Genomic DNA, 20,554 nt, shown 5'->3' on the forward strand with positions numbered 1-20,554 from the left:
GTACAGAGACTGACAGGTCCGATGGAAGGGCTAAAGTTAATGTCATGAGAGTTTTCAAATACTGTATATTTTACAGGAAAATACTAAAACGGGAAGACAGCAGGAAAAGAGCTCAAATACGTGAGAAACCCGGAAAACGGGAGGGTTGACAGCTACTAACTACACCTTTGAAACACAGTTTTGAAACACATAGTTAAAAGTATTACATGTGTTGTTAGCACTAACGGTTACTAAACTAGCAGCTAGCTAGGTGGAGTGCAGCTTACCTTTGTCCGGATTACGGTATTCTCACTGTTTGCCGGCTTTATGATCTGAAGCTCCTGAACCCATCCATTTGTGAACTGTACATGTGACTCCAATGATTTGTAGCTTCGGAACTGTTCCGAAGTGTAGGCGCTCACACCACAAACAAGGTAGGCGAAGATGTCGTTTATGCAAAACTGCGACAATAAGTCTTTGTCGGTGCTCCAATCTTTGTTGGGGAGTTCATAAGGATCCAAACCTTCAATAGTGCCGATTTTGTCCACATACTGGTCCCTGGCTTCCCTATTTAATGTATCCCGGTAAATTCCACATCCTTTTCTGGATTTTAAAATTCTTATTTCTTTCTCCCAACTCTGCTTCTTCTCCTCGTTCGAATTGCTGTATTACATTGTTTGTTTACATTCGCGAGGCCATCAACATGGCCGCCACGTCCCAGAATGCAACGCGGCGCCCAAGCCCTATTAGGCGACTGGTCACTCACTACATGGGCATTTTTTAGAGTCCCATTTACGATATATAAGGCAGGGACGGACTGGAGCTAAAAAAACTGCCCTGGACTTTCTCCCAAATATAGGCCCATCATCCGGCCATTCGCCCGTAGCCGTGTGCGACAGACACTAGCCAGGATGTCCTGATACTATGCCACAGTACTGTAGCCTATCAGACAAGGTATTCACAGAAAGTAACATCTCAAAACCAATGAGAATTAGGGTTGTGTTTATTAATGAAGCTTCAACTTTCAAATAAAAACTAAAAATGTACAATGCCATTACATCTGCAGTGAAAATAAAATACAAATAATAAAATGTCACTGGCTACAGAAACCCCAAATTACACAAACTTGTAATTATAAAACAGTACAGAGAATTACAGACAACACTTTCAGAGCAGCCCAGTCTCACTGAAAAGCGTACAAATACCACGGGTTTCCACCTGTGAAATACGTGCAATGTGTACGCGAAATTGAAATTGTGCGTACAGCAGATACGCGGAGCGCTCCAATTACAGTAATGGAAACCACTGAGTTTATAGTATGAAGGGACGTGTGGCCGCATAAGGAGGTTGGATGGGGTGGTGGAAGGGTAAAACACAGGACTTTCACCCAGGAGACCGGGGTTCGCGTCCCGTGTTTGGCGATTTTAGGCCGTTTATTAGCGTGTTTATGTGGCGCGTTTTTGCGACTTTGTAGTGTTTTTTTGTTAAGCCTTTCCCAATGTTTCTTCCCTAAACCCAACCGTTTATTAGTGTGTTTGTGATTTTCTTGTGTTATTAAAGCCTTTCCCTGCATTCTTTCTCTAAACCCAACCATATCTATGTTTTTGTGTGTGATGCTGTTCTCGCGATAACACACGTGGTAACGCGAGCTGCGTGCATATAAAACGCACCGGTCCCCATGACTTCAATTGGAGCGCTCCGCGTATGTAATGCACGTAGAATTTCACTTTCTCGTACACATTGCACGGTAGAAACCCGTGTTATTTGTACGCTTTTGAGTGAGATCGGGTTGTTCAGAGATGAAGTAGGCTACTTGCTGTACCTGAACATGGGGATTACATATAGTGTAGGCCTATACCAAAACTACACTGAGAGTGTTAGTTACTATATACTATAACTATTCAAATATAAATGTATATAACGTGTTACTTTGTGTTAAAGAATTAGCACTGAATAACCTATTTAAGGCGAGACATGGCAGGCAAAAAACAAACTATTTTCACTGGTCAATTTTGAGATTTTCAGACATTTGTCTTCAATAACATGTCTTCTTTCAGATTTGTGGTGAATTGTCAGAGACCAAGCAGTTAGACAATTAGGATAACAGGAGTTTGTTGTAAAAAAGTGGGGTTTTATTTACCCAAAAAATTCACAAAACAATATAAGACAAAGAACTTAATATATAAACCTCTAAAATAGGTAAACGCAATATAACTTAACCCAAAAATAACTAACAAAAAATACATGTGCACATCAAACCTGCCCACCCAAAATGAGACAACAGGGAACTAATTGAAACTAATACAAATAAATGCCAACCTAAACCCCCCTCCAGCATGGCATCTGATGGTACGGCCCAATTGGCAGGCCATAGTATATAACAGTCCTTCACCCTTGGCCACGCCTTTTCTGCATCAGGAAGGACCTCTCCACCAGCATGGTAACAAAGACAACAAAATAATGATTAATATAACAAAACCTTGCAATGTAGAAAAGTGTATTCCATTTAAACCATATAAAGCTACAGGAAATAAATGTGGATTATTAATTAATTAAACAATGTAATGGGTTTGTTTTAATGTTGAAATTATTTGTGTGACTGAATGAATTAATGTGTACCAAAAAGCATGGGGTGAAATGGTGTACTATATTACCATTGCTGGCTGTTTAACCTGTGTGGCTTAGGCCATCACACACGCCCCCCCTTCAGGACTCTCACTGGAACTGCGAGAGAGGTAGTCAGCTGTGAGGTTGTTCTTGCCTGGGATGTGCTGGATGTTAAAGCGGAAAGGTTGGAGTGCCAGGTACCACCTGGTTATTCTGCCATTGCTATCCTTCATCCTTTCCATCCACTGAAGAGCTTTGTGGTCCGTCTCAAGGGTGAATTCCCTGCCTAGGAGGTAGTACCTTAAGGAGTCGAGAGCCCACTTGATAGCCAGGTCCTCCTTTTCCACTGTCGAATACCGAACCTCTCTTGGGAACATCTTCCTGCTGATGCAGGCAACTGGATGGCGGTCACCAGGTGGTCCCTGGAGAAACACTGCCCCCAGACCCCTGTCAGAAGCATCTTTTTGCAGAATAAACTGTTCATCAAAGTTTAGACTGTACAAAACTGGTTCCTTACTTAGGGATTGCCGGATGTCATAGAAAGCTGCCATTGAGTCCTCTGTCCACAGGATCCGATTGGGCCACCGGGATCCAGTCAGGTCTGTGAGAAGAGCTGCCCTGGTGGAGAACTGCAGTATGAAGCGGTGGTAAAAGCCTGCCATGCCCAGAAAAGATTGAAGTTGTTTTTGTCTGTGGCAAAGGACAGGACTCTATGGCCTGGATCTTGTTGACCTGTTGCCGTATCACCCCATTTCCGATGATATGGCCCAGGTATGCCGTCTTTGCAGCCGCAAAGACACACTTTGATGGGTTTATGGTCAACCCGGCAGAGTGGAGACAGTCCAAGACAGCCTGCAGATGTTCCAAATGCTCCTTCCAGGTGGTACTGTAAATGACAATATCATCCAGATATGCAGCCGCAAAACCAGTGAAATCACATAGTACCTGGTCCATGAGCCTCTGGAAGGTGGCAGGAGCTCCGTGCAACCCAAATGGCAGGACTGTAACTGGAAGAGACCCAATGGAGTCCTGAAGGCTGTCAGCTCTCTGGATCGCTCAGAGAGGGGAACCTACCAATAACCCTTGCTCAGATCTAATGTGGTCAAGTATTTTGCTTTGCCCAGTCGTTCAAGCAGTTCATCAATTCTTGGTGTAGGATAGGAATCAAACTGAGAAACTGAATTTAGGTACCTGAAGTCAATACAGAACCGTATGCTGCCATCCTTCTTTGGCACCAGCACCACTTGGTGACACCACTCACTTCTTGAAGTCTCGATGATCCCCAGGGACAACATCAGTTGAATCTCCTTTTCCAGTGAAGCCAGTAAGCGTTCAGGGATCCTGTAACTAAGTTGTCTCACTGAAGCCCCTTCTTTAACAACAATGTTATGTTCAACAATATTTGTCCTACCAGGATTCTCCTGGAATACTTCTGAATTACAGATGTCTCTCACCTGGAGCTGCTTCTCTTCAGAAAGGTGGTCGAGGTCATGGTCCACTGGAGCCCCAGCTGAAGGTAAGTATTGTTCATCCACTTCCTCTTGCACACCTCTGATGAGCATCACTTCTTTTCTTTCTGGACGCTGCACCCACTCCTTCAGGAGATTTATATGTAGTATCCTACTTGACCGTGGTTTCCCTGGGGTTGACACCTGGTACGTAGTGGGCCCTAGTTTCTTAAGAATCTCAAATGGTCCTTGCCACTTTGCCAGAAGCTTTTTGTCATCACTGGGGAGGAGCACTAGCACTTTCTGTCCAGGGTTAAAGGACCTCTGTCGGGCCGACCGATCGTACCAGGACTTCTGCTGTTGTTGGGCCATGTGCGCTTGGGCAAGCTCACTCATTTTCTCCAATCGTTCCCTCATCTGGACAACATAGGATATGACATTAACGGATTCCCCCTCTCCTTTCCTCCCTCCCAAATCTCTCTCATCAGTGAGAGAGGACCTCGCACTTCATGCCCGTACAGAAGTTCAAACGGAGAGAAGCCAGTAGAAGCTTGGGGTACTTCCCTGTATGCGAAGAGGAGATATGGCAGCCACTGATCCCAGTCTGTACCGCTGTTGTTGACAAATTTCCGGAGCATCTGCTTCAAGGTCTGATTAAAGCGCTCTGTCAGTCCATCTGTTTGGGGGGTGATACGGTGTAGTCCTCAGGCTTCTGATTCCTAGTAGCTGGTACACCTGTTTCAGCAGCAAAGACATGAAGTTAGTTCCTTGATCAGTCAGGATTTCCTGAGGGAAACCAACTCTGGCAAAGAACTGCACCAGACAGAAAGCAACTGCTTTGGCTTTTATAGATTTAAGTGGAAAGACTTCAGGGTACTTTGTAGCATAATCTGTTATGACCAGCATGTAACGATTCCCTGCTTTGCTCCTTTCAATGGGGCCCACAATGTCCATTCCCAGCCGCTCAAATGGGGTGCCAATGATGGGTAGAGGTTGGAGAGGAGCTCTAGACGGAGTTTTAGCAGATGTTATTTGGCACTGAGGGCAATTTCTACAGAATTCAGCTACATCTCTGCACAGACCTGGCCAGTGGAAATGGAGTTTGACACATGCTGTGGTTTTGTGCTTACCCAGGTGGCCCGCCCAGGGAACCGAGTGCCCCAAGGTAAGGATGTTCGGTCTCACTGCTTGGGGAACCACTAGCTGCAACACTGACCCCTGTTGATGATAGAGCATGCCATTTTGCAGAATATACTCATCTCCGTTGAAGTCCAGCTCAGCTTCTAGCCCCTTCTCCTTTGCTTTCTGAAAGAGAGACACTAAAGATGGATCAGCTTTCTGCGCCTCAATTATGTTCACTGGCATTTGAAATCCTAAGGGTAACTCTGGTTCAGGATTGGTTAGTGGTTTCACAACAGTGTGTTGGAACTTCTCCTGCCGTTTTACGAGACTTTCCAGGTGCTGTCTCCAACTCGTCATTGTAGAAGGGCAGTACACAGAGAGTCTCAACATGGTCATTTGACTTATTTGCCTGTGCTCTGGTAACAGCCGCATTACATTTCCAGCCTTTGTTGAACTCCAACAAATCAAAAAGCACTGGAAGATCTCGCCCTAGTACAGCAGAAAAAGGTAAGCAATCAACAACGCCAACATTCAACAGGTAAGTTTGCCCATCTACTTTTATGTACATGTCAGCTGTTGAATATCTTTTCTCATCTCCATGTACACAACAGATAGGTATGGTGTCTTGGGTGCTGATTATGTGGTGGGGTACAAACCTCCTGTGCACAAGAGTCTGATCACTTCCAGAATCAAGCAGGGCCTTAAGAGTTGTTCCATTCACTTAAATATTTGTCATTTTAATAGATTGGTCCTTTTTGAGCTCAGGTTCCTCCTGAGGGCGTGGTACAAAGCACATTTGTGTCATTTTAGCTGAGTTTTTAGGGCACATGGGTTTTGTATGGCCTTCTATGCCACATAGATAACAGATTGGCTTTCTTCCTGAGAATTGTAATGCTCTGCTGGCTGGCTGGCTTTCCCCCATGGGACGCTTACCCACACCGGTCACTGGTTGGTAAGCTGGTTTCCAGTTGTCATTTGTTCTCCATAGGTTGTAGCTCCATGGTTGTCCCTTCTGCCGTGCAGCCACAAAAACGTCAGCCAGCCTTGCAGCCTCCATTGCTGAATCTGTGTCATGTTCTCGGATCCAAACCTGAAGCTCTGGGGACACCATTCTCAAATACTGCTCAAATATAATAATTTCACCAATTTCTTGGATGGTTTTACCTTTTGGCTGGATCCACTTTGCATAAAGCTCCTTGAGCCTTGCATACAGCTCCTTGGGGCTCTCATCAGGGTTGACCTCTAGGGAGCGAAATCTCTGCCTGTATGTCTCAGGATTAAGGTCATATTTAGCAAGAACTGCAGATTTCACCTGGCCATAATCAAGGGAATCATCAATGTCCATATGCACATATGCACCTCTAGCTTTGCCTGTCAGTAATGGAATTAAATGAAAAACCCAGTCTGTTCTGGGCCACCTGCATGCTACAGCAATGCAATCAAATGTAATGAGAAAATGTTCTACATCATCAGTATCAGTTAATTTTTCCAACCTGGGCTGATTATGTGAGCAAGCCGCACCTGCAGAAGCCACCGTTTGATTGGTAATCATAGGCTCAGTTTGGGCTGGCAGAGGGTGTAGAGTGGATGTTTGAACCCCCTGCTCTGGAGGATCGGACTCGGCTGACAGAGGATCTGAAGACGTTCGGGTCTCCACTTCACACTGCAGAAGTTGAAACTGATGTTGCATCGCTCTAAACCGGTGTTCTTGTCGTGCAGTTACCTCATTCTGCCTTGCCTCTCGGGCCTCCTGCTGCCCCATGTGAGCATGAAGAATGGCCATCACATCTGACAAAGTTGGCTCCATACCCTCTGCGTTATCCACCCCTCCAGAAGCTCCATTTTCTCCTTCATTGGCTTGCCCTTCCTGAGCAACTGTTAAGCCTGCCGGTGCCCCTTGGTTCCTTCCACCTTTTTCTCGAGGCATTTTCCTCTTCTTGGGTTGGAGAGAAAAAAAAATAAAAATAAAAAAAACACTCCTGTTTCCTCAACTGGATGATCCCACCACTGCCACCAATTGTCAGAGACCAAGCAGTTAGACAATTAGGATAACAGGAGTTTGTTGTAAAAAAGTGGGGTTTTAGTTACCCAAAAAAAAAAAAAAAAAAATCACAAAAAACAATATATAAGACAAAGAAACTTAATATATAAACTCAAAATAGGTAAACTCAATATAACTTAACTCCAAAAATAACTAACAAAAAATACATGTGCACATCAAACCCGCCCAAATTCCAAAATGAGACAACAGGGAACATATATACCTAACTGGGCCAAACCAAATAACCACCCAGGGAAACTAAAATAAATATAACTGAAACCAATACAAATAAACTAACCTAAACTCTAAACCCTCCAGCATGGCATCTGATGGTACTGTGGCCCAACTTGGCAGGCCATAGGTATATAACAGTCCCTTCACCCTTGGCCACGCCTCTGCACTCCTGTGGGAAGGATTCCTCCCACCAGCATGGTAACAAAGACAAACAAAATAATGATTAATATAACAAACCTGCAATGTAGAAAGTGTATTCCTTTTAAACCATATAGCCAAGCAGGAAATAAATGTGGATTATTAATTAATTAAATAAATGTAATGGGTTTGTATAAGTCTCAATCTCTATGGCGCTGCTTTCCATGGCTATAGTAGCAAGGGACAAAAACATATGCAGCACCTACAAACCATGCACAGCCAGGCAGCCCATCCAAAACTGGGCCCAATTCTGCGCTTTCTAGCCTGTTTTATTTTTGGAATTTTTTTGAAATGGTAAAAAATCAGGCCGGGTTAGCTCAGGTGGTTAGAGCGCGTGCTAATAACGCGCCAAGGTCATGGGTTCAATCCCCATACTGGCCAGAAGTGTTGATTTAGAACATTAATGTGTTTGCACTTTCACCGTATGTTTCAAACATAGAGATAATAGAAGGGCATTCTGCTCAGCAAATATTAAGGACAATGTAGAACTTAGTTCCACTAACTCACATGGTAGCAGTGTGTCTACCATTTAAGCTGTTTTCTTCCACAAAAGTTAACTGGCCAGCAAAACAGTCTGCCTTTTTGGCAAATTTTATCTCTTGCTACTTTGCAGCTAAACCATGGCACTTCAGATTTGTAAAAAACATTTTTATAAACAACCGCGGGCCTAATGGACAAGGCGCCTGACTTCAATCAGAAGATTGAGGGTTCGAGTCCCTTCGTGGTTAAAAGATTCTCCCTAACTCAAAGAACTATGTGGTAGCTTGTTAGACTTTGATTCGGACAAGTCACCTACTGCTACAATGGCTTTTGAGATAGTTTAAAAGTTGGCTTCTGCTGAAAAAAAAAAAAATATTTCTTCCAATAACTTTTAAACGTGAAGTCTACAGTGTACCTTTTAAGCTAATTTCTTCCACAAACGCCAAGCTGCTAGGTGGTCACACCTGTTTGACCATCCAAATCATGTCCAATAATTTTCTGTCGTGGTTTACTGGAACAAATCTTGTTTTAAAAAAGTCATCAAAAGCAGGCCAGTTAACTCAGATGGTTTGAATGTGGTGCTAATAATGCTAAGCAGCGCCAGACACTTTAGGGGTACTATAAACCGCCAAAACCCTAAAACCCAAGATAATCTCTATCCTCCCTTTGTTTGCAACTAATGGGCCATTAACGCAACATATGTCTCAATCTCTATGGCGCTGCTTTCCATGGCTATAGTAGCAAGGACAAAAACATATGCAGCACCTACAAACCAATGCACAGCCAGGCGGCCCATCCAAAACTGGCCCAATTCTGCGCTTTAGCCTGTTTTATTTTTGGAATTTTTTTGAAAATGGTAAAAAATCAGGCCGGTTAGCTCAGATGGTTAGAGCGGGTGCTAATAACGCCAAGGTCATGGGTTCAATCCCCATACTGGCCAGAAGTGTTGATTTAGAACATTAATGTGTTTGCACTTTCACTGTACTGTTTCAAACATAGAGATAATAGAAGGGCGATTCTGCTCAGCAAATGATTAAGGACAATGTAGAACTTAGTTCCACTAACTCACATGGTAGCAGTGTGTCTACCATTTAAGCTATTTTCTTCCACAAAAGTTAACTGGCCAGCAAAACAGTCTGCCTTTTTGGCAAATTTTATCTCTGCTACTTTGCAGCTAAACCATGGCACTTCAGATTTGTAAAAAAGTTTTTTACAAACCGCGTGGCCTAATGGACAAGGCGCCTGACTTCGAATCAAAAGATTGAGGGTTCGAGTCCCTTCGTGGTTAAAAGATTCTCCTCTAACTCAAAGAACTATGTGGTAGCTTGTTAGACTTTTGATTCGGACAAGTCACCTACTGCTACAATGGCTTTTGAGATAGTTTAAAGTGTTTCGCTTCTGCTGAAAAAAAAAATATTTCTTCCAATAACTTTTAAACGTGAAGTCTACAGTGTACCTTTTAAGCTAATTTCTTCCACAAACGCCAAGCTGCTAGGTGGTCACACCTGTTTGACCATCCAAATCATGTCCAATAATTTTCTGTCGTGGTTTACTGGAACAAATCTTGTTTTAAAAAGTCATCAAAAGCAGGCCAGTTAACTCAGATGGTTTGAATGTGGTGCTAATAATGCTAAGCAGCGCCAGACACTTTAGGGGTACTATAACCGCAAAACCCTAAACCCAAGATAATCTCTATCCTCCCTTTGTTTGCACTAATGGGCCATTAACGCAACATAAGTCTCAATCTCTATGGCGCTGCTTTCCATGGCTATAGTAGCAAGGACAAAAACATATGCAGCACCTACAAACCATGCACAGCCAGGCAGCCCATCCAAAACTGGCCCAATTCTGCGCTTTCTAGCCTGTTTTTATTTTTGGGAATTTTTTTTGAAATGGTAAAAAATCAGGCCCGGTTAGCTCAGGTGGTTAGAGCGTGGTGCTAATAACGCGCAAGGTCATGGGTTCGGAATCCCCATACTGGCCAGAAGTGTTGATTTAGAACATTAATGTGTTTGCACTTTCACTGTACATTTCAAACATAGAGATAATAGAAGGGCATTCTGCTCAGCAAATATTAAGGACAATGTAGAACTTAGTTCCACTAACTCACATGGTAGCAGTGTGTCTACCATTTAAGCTATTTTCTTCCACAAAAGTTAACTGGCCAGCAAAACAGTCTGCCTTTTTGGCAAATTTTATCTCTCTGCTACTTTGCAGCTAAACCATGGCACTTCAGATTTGTAAAAAAAACAGTTTTTTACAACCGCGTGGCCTAATGGACAAGGCGTCTGACTTCGAATCAGAAGATTGAGGGTTCGAGTCCCTTCGTGGTTAAAAGATTCTCCCTAACTCAAAGAACTATGTGGTAGCTTGTTAGACTTTGATTCGGACAAGTCACCTACTGCTACAATGGCTTTTGAGATAGTTTAAAGTGTTTCGCTCTGCTGAAAAAAAAATATTTCTTCCAATAACTTTTAAACGTGAAGTCTACAGTGTACCTTTTAAGCTAATTTCTTCCACAAACGCCAAGCTGCTAGGTGGTCACACCTGTTTGACCATCCAAATCATGTCCAATAATTTTCTGTCGTGGTTTACTGGAACAAATCTTGTTTTAAAAAGTCATCAAAAGCAGGCCAGTTAACTCAGATGGTTTGAATGTGGTGCTAATAATGCGCAGCCAGACACCTTTAGGGGTACTATAAACCGCAAAACCCTAAACCCAAGATAATCTCTATCCTCCCTTTGTTTGCACTAATGGGCCATTAACGCAACATAAGTCTCAATCTCTATGGCGCTTGCTTTCCATGGCTATAGTAGCAAGACACAAAACATATGCAGCACCTACAAACCATGCACAGCCAGGCAGCCCATCCAAAACTGGCCCAATTCTGCGCTTTCTAGCCTGTTTTATTTTTGGAATTTTTTTTTTGAAATGGTAAAAAATCAGGCCGGTTAGCTCAGGTGGTTAGAGCGTGGTGCTAATAACGCCAAGGTCATGGGTTCAATCCCCATACTGGCCAGAAGTGTTGATTTAGAACATTAATGTGTTTGCACTTTCACTGTATGTTTCAAACATAGAGATAATAGAAGGGCATTCTGCTCAGCAAATATTAAGGACAATGTAGAACTTAGTTCCACTAACTCACATGGTAGCAGTGTGTCTACCATTTAAGCTATTTTCTTCCACAAAAGTTAACTGGCCAGCAAAACAGTCTGCCTTTTTGGCAAATTTTATCTCTCTGCTACTTTGCAGCTAAACCATGGCACTTCAGATTTGTAAAAAAAACAGTTTTTTTACAACCGCGTGGCCTAATGGACAAGGCGTCTGACTTCGAATCAGAAGATTGAGGGTTCGAGTCCCTTCGTGGTTAAAAGATTCTCCCTAACTCAAAGAACTATGTGGTAGCTTGTTAGACTTTGATTCGGACAAGTCACCTACTGCTACAATGGCTTTTGAGATAGTTTAAAGTGTTTCGCTCTGCTGAAAAAAAAATATTTCTTCCAATAACTTTTAAACGTGAAGTCTACAGTGTACCTTTTAAGCTAATTTCTTCCACAAACGCCAAGCTGCTAGGTGGTCACACCTGTTTGACCATCCAAATCATGTCCAATAATTTTCTGTCGTGGTTTACTGGAACAAATCTTGTTTTAAAAAGTCATCAAAAGCAGGCCAGTTAACTCAGATGGTTTGAATGTGGTGCTAATAATGCTAAGCAGCGCCAGACACTTTAGGGGTACTATAACCGCAAAACCCTAAACCCAAGATAATCTCTATCCTCCCTTTGTTTGCACTAATGGGCCATTAACGCAACATAAGTCTCAATCTCTATGGCGCTGCTTTCCATGGCTATAGTAGCAAGGACAAAAACATATGCAGCACCTACAAAACCATGCACAGCCAGGCAGCCCATCCAAAAGCCCGCACCAATTCTGCGCTTCTAGCCTTTTTTTATTTTTGGAATTTTTTTTTTGAAATGGTAAAAAATCAGGCCGGTTAGCTCAGGTGGTTAGAGCGTGGTGCTAATAACGCCAAGGTCATGGGTTCAATCCCCATACTGGCCAGAAGTGTTGATTTAGAACATTAATGTGTTTGCACTTTCACTGTATGTTTCAAACATAGAGATAATAGAAGGGCATTCTGCTCAGCAAATATTAAGGACAATGTAGAACTTAGTTCCACTAACTCACATGGTAGCAGTGTGTCTACCATTTAAGCTATTTTCTTCCACAAAAGTTAACTGGCCAGCAAAACAGTCTGCCTTTTTGGCAAATTTTATCTCTCTGCTACTTTGCAGCTAAACCATGGCACTTCAGATTTGTAAAAAACAGTTTTTTACAACCGCGGCGGCTCAATGGACAAGGCGTCTGACTTCGAATCAGAAGATTGAGGGTTCGAGTCCCTTCGTGGTTAAAAAGATTCTCCCTAACTCAAAGAACTATGTGGTAGCTTGTTAGACTTTTGATTCGGACAAGTCACCTACTGCTACAATGGCTTTTGAGATAGTTTAAAGTGTTTCGCCTGCTGAAAAAAAAAATATTTCTTCCAATAACTTTTAAACGTGAAGTCTACAGTGTACCTTTTAAAGCTAATTTCTTCCACAAACGCCAAGCTGCTAGGTGGTCACACCTGTTTGACCATCCAAATCATGTCCAATAATTTTCTGTCGTGGTTTACTGGAACAAATCTTGTTTTTAAAAAGTCATCAAAAGCAGGCGCAGTTAACTGATGTGTTTTGAATGTGGTGCTAATAATGCTAAGCGGCCAGACACTTTAGGGGTACTATAACCGCAAAACCCTAAACCCAAGATAATCTCTATCCTCCCTTTGTTTGCACTAATGGGCCATTAACGCAACATAAGTCTCAATCTCTATGGCGCTGCTTTCCATGGCTATAGTAGCAAGGACAAAAACATATGCAGCACCTACAAAACCATGCACAGCCGGGCAGCCCATCCAAAACTGGCCCAATTCGCGCTTTCTAGCCTGTTTTATTTTTGGGAATTGTTATTTTTGGAAATGGTAAACAATCGGTGCCGGTTAGCTCCGGATGATTAGAGCGCGGTGTGCTAATAACGCCAAGGTCATGGGTTCGATCCCCATACTGGCCAGAAGTGTTGATTTAAAACATTAATGTGTTTGCACTTTCACTGTACGTTTCAAACATAGAGATAATTGAAGGGCATTTTGCTCAGCAAATATTAAGGACAATGTAGAACTTAGTTCCACTAACTCACATGGAAGCAGTGTGTCTACCATTTAAGCTATTTTCTTCCACAAAAGTTAACTGGCCAGCAAAACAGTCTGCCTTTTTGGGCAAAATTTTATCTCTCTGCTACTTTGGAGCTAAACCATGGCACTTCAGATTTGTAAAAAAAGTTTTTTTTTACAACCGCCGCGGCAGCCTAAATGGACAAGGCGTCTGACTTCGAATCAGAAGATTGAGGGTTCGAGTCCCTTTGTGGTTAAAAGATCCTCCCTAACTCAAAGAACTATGTGGTGTATAATAGTTTAAAGTTTTTCTAAAAAATATTTCTTCCAATAACTTTTAAACGTGAAGTCTACAGTGTACCTTTTAAGCTAATTTCTTCCACAAACGCCAAGCTGCTAGGTGGTCACACCTGTTTGACCATCCAAATCATGTCCAATACTGTTGTGGTAGCTTGTTAGACTTTGATTCGGACAAGTCACCTACTGCTACAATGGCTTTTGAGATAGTTTAAAGTGTTTCGCTCTGCTGAAAAAAAAATATTTCTTCCAATAACTTTTAAACGTGAAGTCTACAGTGTACCTTTTAAGCTAATTTCTTCCACAAACGCCAAGCTGCTAGGTGGTCACACCTGTTTGACCATCCAAATCATGTCCAATACTGTTCTGTCGTGGTTTACTGGAACAAATCTTGTTTTAAAAAGTCATCAAAAGCAGGCCAGTTAGCTCAGATGGTTTGAATGTGGTGCTAATAATGCTAAGCAGCGCCAGACACTTTAGGGGTACTATAACCGCAAAACCCTAAACCCAAGATAATCTCTATCCTCCTTTTGTTTGCACTAATGGGCCATTAACGCAACATAAGTCTCAATCTCTATGGCGCTGCTTTCCATGGCTATAGTAGCAAGGACAAAAACATATGCAGCACCTACAAACCATGCACAGCCATGCAGCCCATCCAAAACTGGCCCAATTCTGCGCTTTCTAGCCTGTTTTATTTTTGGAATTTTTTTTTTGAAATGGTAACAAATCAGGCCGGTTAGCTCAGATGGTTAGAGCGTGGTGCTAATAACGCCAAGGTCATGGGTTTGATCCCCATACTGGCCAGAAGTGTTGATTTAGAACATTAATGTGTTTGCACTTTCACTGTACATTTCAAACATAGAGATAATTGAAGGGCATTCTGCTCAGCAAATGCAAATATTAAGGACAATGTAGAACTTAGTTCCACTAACTCACATGGTAGCAGTGTGTCTACCATTTAAGCTATTTTCTTCCACAAAAGTTAACTGGCCAGCAAAACAGTCTGCCTTTTTGGCAAATTTTATCTCTCTGCTACTTTGCAGCTAAACCATGGCACTTCAGATTTGTAAAAAAAAGAGTTTTTTTTACAACCGCGTGGCCTAATGGACAAGGCGTCTGACTTCGAATCAGAAGATTGAGGGTTCGAGTCCCTTCGTGGTTAAAAGATCCTCCCTAACTCAAAGAACTATGTGGTAGCTTGTTAGACTTTGATTCGGACAAGTCACCTACTGCTACAATGGCTTTTGAGATAGTTTAAAGTGTTTCGCTCTGCTGAAAAAAAAATATTTCTTCCAATAACTTTTAAACGTGAAGTCTACAGTGTACCTTTTAAGCTATTTTCTTCCACAAACGCCAAGCTGCTAGGTGGTCACACCTGTTTGACCATCCAAAACATGTCCAATACTGTTCTGTCGTGGTTTACTGGAACAAATCTTGTTTTAAAAAGTCATCAAAAGCAGGCTAGTTAGCTCAGATGGTTTGAATGTGGTGCTAATAATGCTAAGCAGCGCCAGACACTTTAGGGGTACTATAACCGCAAAACCCTAAACCCAAGATAATCTCTATCCTCCTTTTGTTTGCACTAATGGGCCATTAACGCAACATAAGTCTCAATCTCTATGGCGCTGCTTTCCATGGCTATAGTAGCAAGGACAAAAACATATGCAGCACCTACAAACCATGCACAGCCAGGCAGCCCATCCAAAACTGGCCCAATTCTGTGCTTTCTAGCCTGTTTTATTTTTGGAATTGTTATTTTTGGAAATAGTAACAAATCAGGCCGGTTAGCTCCGATGATTAGAGCGTGGTGCTAATAACACCAAGGTCATGGGTTAGATCCCCATACTGGCCAGAAGTGTTGATTTAGCACATTAATGTGTTTGCAATCGCACTGTACATTTCAAACATAGAGATAGTTGAAGGGCATTCTGCTCAGCAAATCCAGATATTAAGGACAATGTAGAACTTAATTCCAATAACTCACAATGTAGCAGTGTGTCTACCATTTAAGCTATTTTCTTCCACAAAAGTTAACTGGCCAGCGAAACAGACTGCCTTTTTGGCAAATTTTAGCTCTCTGCTACTTTGCAGCTAAACCATGGCACTTCAGATTTGTAAAAAAAACAGTTTTTTTACAACTGCGTCTGGACAAGGCGTCTGACTTCGGATCAGAAGATTGAGGGTTCGAGTCCCTTCGTGTTTAAATGCTCCACCATAACTCAAAAACATATGTGGTAGATTGTTTGACGTTGATTTGGACAAGTCACCTACTGCTAAAATGGTGTTTGAGATTTAATTGAAATTTTGAGATAGTTTGAAGTGTTTTGCTCTGCTGAAAAAAAAATATTTCTTCCAATAACTTTTACATGTGAAGTCTACAGTGTACCTTTTAAGCTAATTTCTTCCACAAACGCCAAGCTGCTAGGTGGTCACACCTGATTGACCATCCAAAACATGTCCAATACTGTTCTGTCGTGGTTTTCTGTAAGAAATCTTGTTTTAAAAAGTCATCAAAAGCAGGCCAGTTAGCTCAGATGGTTTGAATGTGGTGCTAATAATGCTAAGCAGCGCCAGACACTTTAGGGGTACTATGACCGCAAAACCCTAAACCCAAGATAATCTCTATCCTCCTTTTGTTTGCACTAATGGGCCAATAACGCAACATAACTCTCAATCTCTATGGCGCTGCTTTCCATGGCTATAGTAGCAAGGACAAAAACAAATGCAGCACCTACAAACCATGCACAGCTAGGCAGCCCATCCAAAACTGGCCCAATTCTGCGCTTTCTAGCCTGTTTTATTTTTGGAATTGTTATTTTTGGAAATAGCAACAAATCAGGCAGGTTAGCTCCGATGATTAGAGTGTGGTGCTAAAAACTCCAAGGTCATGGGTTCGATCCCCATACTGGCCAGAAGTGTTGATTTAGAACATTCATGTGTTTGCACTTTCACTGTACATTTCAGACATAGAGATAATTGAAGGGCATTTTGCTCAGCAAATGCAAATATTAAGGACAATGTAGAACTTAGTTCCACTAACTCACATGGTAGCAGTGTGTCTACCATTTAAGCTATTTTCTTCCACAAAAGTTAACTGGCCAGCGAAACAGTCTGCCTTTTGGCAAATTTTAGCTCTCTGCTACTTTGCAGCTAAACCATGGCACTTCAGATTTGTAAAAAAAACAGTTTTTTTACAACCGCGTGGCCTAATGGACAAGGCGTCTGACTTTGAATCAGAAGATTGAGGGTTTGAGTCGTTTCGTGGTTAAAAGATCCTCCCTAACTCAAAGAACTATGTGGTAGCTTGTTAGACTTTGATTCGGACAAGTCACCTACTGCTACAATGGCGTTTGAGATAGTTTAAAGGGTTTTGCTCTGCTGAAAAAAAAATATTTCTTCCAATAACTTTTACACGTGAAGTGTACAGTGTACCTTTTAAGCTAATTTCTTCCACAAACGCCAAGCTGCTAGGTGGTCACACCTGATTGACCATCCAAAACATGTCCAATACTGTTCTGTCGTGGTTTTCTGTAAGAAATCTTGTTTTAAAAAGTCATCAAAAGCAGGCCAGTTAGCTCAGATGGTTTGAATGTGGTGCTAATAATGCTAAGCAGCGCCAGACACTTTAGGGGTACTATGACCGCAAAACCCTAAACCCAAGATAATCTCTATCCTCCTTTTGTTTGCACTAATGGGCCAATAACGCAACATAAGTCTCAATCTCTATGGCGCTGCTTTCCATGGCTATAGTAGCAAGGACAAAAACATATGCAGCACCTACAAACCATGCACAGCCAGGCAGCCCATCCAAAACTGGCCCAATTCTGTGCTTTCTAGCCTGTTTTATTTTTGGAATTGTTATTTTTGGAAATAGCAACAAATCAGGCAGGTTAGCTCCGATGATTAGAGTGTGGTGCTAATAACACCAAGGTCATGGGTTCGATCCCCATACTGGCCAGAAGTGTTGATTTAGAACATTAATGTGTTTGCACTTTCACTGTACATTTCAAACATAGAGATAATTGAAGGGCATTCTGCTCAGCAAATGCAAATATTAAGGACAATGTAGAACTTAGTTCCACTAACTCACATGGTAGCAGTGTGTCTACCATTTAAGCTATTTTCTTCCACAAAAGTTAACTGGCCAGCGAAACAGTCTGCCTTTTTGGCAAATTTTATCTCTCTGCTACTTTGCAGCTAAACCATGGCACTTCAGATTTGTAAAAAAAAAACAGTTTTTTTACAACCGCGTGGCCTAATGGACAAGGCGTCTGACTTTGAATCAGAAGATTGAGGGTTAGAGTCGTTTCGTGGTTAAAAGATCCTCCCTAACTCAAAGAACTATGTGGTAGCTTGTTAGACTTCGATTCGGACAAGTCACCTACTGCTACAATGGCGTTTGAGATAGTTTAAAGGGTTTTGCTCTGCTGAAAAAAAAATATTTCTTCCAATAACTTTTAAACGTGAAGTCTACAGTGTACCTTTTAAGCTAATTTCTTCCACAAACGCCAAGCTGCTAGGTTGGCAGCTTGGCATGATCCAAATCATGTCCAATACTGTTCTGTCGTGGTTTACTGGAACAAATCTTGTTTTAAAAGGTCATCAAAAGCAGGCCAGTTAGCTCAGATGGTTTGAATGTGGTGCTAATAATGCTAAGAAGCGCCAGACACTTTAGGGTTACTATAACCGCAAAACCCTAAACCCAAGATAATCTCTATCCTCCTTTTGTTTGCACTAATGGGCCATTAACGCAACATAAGTCTCAATCTCTATGGCGCTGCTTTCCATGGCTATAGTAGCAAGGACAAAAACATATGCAGCACCTACAAACCATGCACAGCCAGGCAGCCCATCCAAAACTGGCCCAATTCTGCTTTCTAGCCTGTTTTATTTTTGGAATTTTTTTTTTGAAATGGTAACAAATCAGGCCGGTTAGCTCAGATGGTTAGAGCGTGGTGCTAATAACGCCAAGGTCATGGGTTAGATCCCCATACTGGCCAGAAGTATTGATTTAGAACATTAATGTGTTTGCACTTTCACTGTACATTTCAAACATAGAGATAATTAAAGGGGCATTCTGCTCAGCAAATGCAAATATTAAGGACAATGTAGAACTTAGTTCCACTAACTCACATGGTAGCAGTGTGTCTACCATTTAAGCTATTTTCTTCCACAAAAGTTAACTGGCCAGCGAAACAGTCTGCCTTTTTGGCAAATTTTAGCTCTCTGCTACTTTGCAGCTAAACCATGGCACTTCAGATTTGTAAAAAAAACAGTTTTTTTACAACCGCGTGGCCTAATGGACAAGGCGTCTGACTTCGAATCAGAAGATTGAGGGTTCGAGTCCCTTCGTGGTTAAAAGATCCTCCCTAACTCAAAGAACTATGTGGTAGCTTGTTAGACGTTGATTTGGACAAGTCACCTACTGCTAAAATGGTGTTTGAGATAGTTTGAAGTGTTTTGCTCTGCTGAAAAAAAAATATTTCTTCCAATAACTTTTACATGTGAAGTCTACAGTGTACCTTTTAAGCTAATTTCTTCCACAAACGCCAAGCTGCTAGGTGGTCACACCTGATTGACCATCCAAAACATGTACAGTACTGTTCTGTCGTGGTTTACTGGAACAACTCTTGTTTTAAAAAGTCATCAAAAGCAGGCCAGTTAGCTCAAATGGTTTGAATGTGGTGCTAATAATGCTAAGCAGCGCCAGACACTTTAGGGGTACTATAACCGCAAAACCCTAAACCCAAGATAATCTCTATCCTCCTTTTGTTTGCACTAATGGGCCATTAACGCAAAATAAGTCTCAATCTCTATGGCGCTGCTTTCCATGGCTATAGTAGCAAGGACAAAAACATATGCAGCACCTACAAACCATGCACAGCCAGGCAGCCCATCCAAAACTGGCCCAATTCTGCGATTTCTAGCGTGTTTTATTTTTGGAATTATTTTTTGGGAAAAAGCAACATATCTGGTTGGTTAGCTCAGATGGTTAGAGCGTGGTGCTAATAAGGCCAAGGTCATGGGTTCGATCCCCATACTGGCCAAAAGTGTTGATTTAGCACATTAATGTGTTTGCAATCGCACTTTACATTTGAAACATACAGATAGTTGAAGGGCATTCTGCTCAGCAAATCCAGATATTAAGAACAATGTAGAACTTAATTCCAATAATTCTCATGGTAGCGGTGTGTCTACCATTTAAGCTATTTTCTTCAACAAAAGTTAACTGGCCAACATAACAGTCTGCCTTTTTGGCAAATTTTAGCTCTCTGCTACTTTGCAGCTAAACCATGGCACTTCAGATTTGTAAAAGAAACAGTTGGTTTACAACTGCGTGGCCTAATGGACAAGGCGTCTGACTTCGAATCAGAAGATTGAGGGTTCGAGTCCCTTCGTGGTTAAAAGCTTTTCCCTAACTCAAAGCACTATGTGGTAGCTTGTCTGACTTTGATTTGGACAAGTCACCTACTGCTACAATGGCGTTTGAGATAGTTTGAAGTGTTTCCTCTGCTGAAAAAAATATTTCTTCCAATAACTTTTAAACGTGAAGTCTACAGTGTACCTTTTAAGCTAATTTCTTCCAGAAACGCCAAGCTGCTAGGTGGTCACACCTGATTGACCATCCATAACATGTCCAATACTGTTCTGTCGTGGTTTACTGGAACAAATCTTGTTTTAAAAAGTCATCAAAAGCAGGCCAGTTAGCTCAGATGGTTTGAATGTGGTGCTAATAATGCTAAGCAGCGCCAGACACTTTAGGGGTACTATAACCGCAAAACCCTAAACCCAAGATAATCTCTATCCTCCTGTTGTTTGCAATAATGGGCCATTAACGCAACATAAGTCTCAATCCCTATGGCGCTGCTTTCCATGGCTATAGTAGCAAGGACAAAAACATATGCAGCACCTACAAACCATGCACAGCAAGGCAGC

The 20,554-nt window shown here is 41.9% G+C and overlaps 13 non-coding genes across 13 annotated transcripts; all 13 read left to right on the forward strand.

Annotated features, from left to right (window-relative positions):
* The first annotated feature begins 8,976 nt into the window (after positions 1-8,976).
* Positions 8,977-9,049, forward strand: trnai-aau. Its single transcript has one exon. It is a non-coding gene; the product is annotated as a tRNA-Ile (tRNA).
* A 966-nt stretch (positions 9,050-10,015) lies between these two features.
* Positions 10,016-10,093, forward strand: trnai-aau. The gene has a single exon. It is a non-coding gene; the product is annotated as a tRNA-Ile (tRNA).
* A 277-nt stretch (positions 10,094-10,370) lies between these two features.
* Positions 10,371-10,443, forward strand: trnar-ucg. Its single transcript has one exon. It is a non-coding gene; the product is annotated as a tRNA-Arg (tRNA).
* Positions 10,444-11,055: 612 nt separating this feature from the next.
* Positions 11,056-11,129, forward strand: trnai-aau. Its single transcript has one exon. It is a non-coding gene; the product is annotated as a tRNA-Ile (tRNA).
* Positions 11,130-11,407: 278 nt separating this feature from the next.
* trnar-ucg lies at positions 11,408-11,480 on the forward strand. The gene has a single exon. It is a non-coding gene; the product is annotated as a tRNA-Arg (tRNA).
* Positions 11,481-12,097: 617 nt separating this feature from the next.
* Positions 12,098-12,171, forward strand: trnai-aau. The gene has a single exon. It is a non-coding gene; the product is annotated as a tRNA-Ile (tRNA).
* Positions 12,172-14,348: 2,177 nt separating this feature from the next.
* trnai-aau lies at positions 14,349-14,422 on the forward strand. Its single transcript has one exon. It is a non-coding gene; the product is annotated as a tRNA-Ile (tRNA).
* Positions 14,423-14,707: 285 nt separating this feature from the next.
* trnar-ucg lies at positions 14,708-14,780 on the forward strand. Its single transcript has one exon. It is a non-coding gene; the product is annotated as a tRNA-Arg (tRNA).
* Positions 14,781-15,396: 616 nt separating this feature from the next.
* trnai-aau lies at positions 15,397-15,470 on the forward strand. The gene has a single exon. It is a non-coding gene; the product is annotated as a tRNA-Ile (tRNA).
* A 3,074-nt stretch (positions 15,471-18,544) lies between these two features.
* Positions 18,545-18,618, forward strand: trnai-aau. Its single transcript has one exon. It is a non-coding gene; the product is annotated as a tRNA-Ile (tRNA).
* A 285-nt stretch (positions 18,619-18,903) lies between these two features.
* trnar-ucg lies at positions 18,904-18,976 on the forward strand. The gene has a single exon. It is a non-coding gene; the product is annotated as a tRNA-Arg (tRNA).
* Positions 18,977-19,591: 615 nt separating this feature from the next.
* Positions 19,592-19,665, forward strand: trnai-aau. The gene has a single exon. It is a non-coding gene; the product is annotated as a tRNA-Ile (tRNA).
* Positions 19,666-19,949: 284 nt separating this feature from the next.
* Positions 19,950-20,022, forward strand: trnar-ucg. Its single transcript has one exon. It is a non-coding gene; the product is annotated as a tRNA-Arg (tRNA).
* Positions 20,023-20,554: the final 532 nt, after the last annotated feature.

The sequence above is a fragment of the Perca fluviatilis genome, chromosome 7 (assembly GCF_010015445.1).
Source record: "Perca fluviatilis chromosome 7, GENO_Pfluv_1.0, whole genome shotgun sequence".
Classification (NCBI taxonomy): domain Eukaryota; kingdom Metazoa; phylum Chordata; class Actinopteri; order Perciformes; family Percidae; genus Perca; species Perca fluviatilis.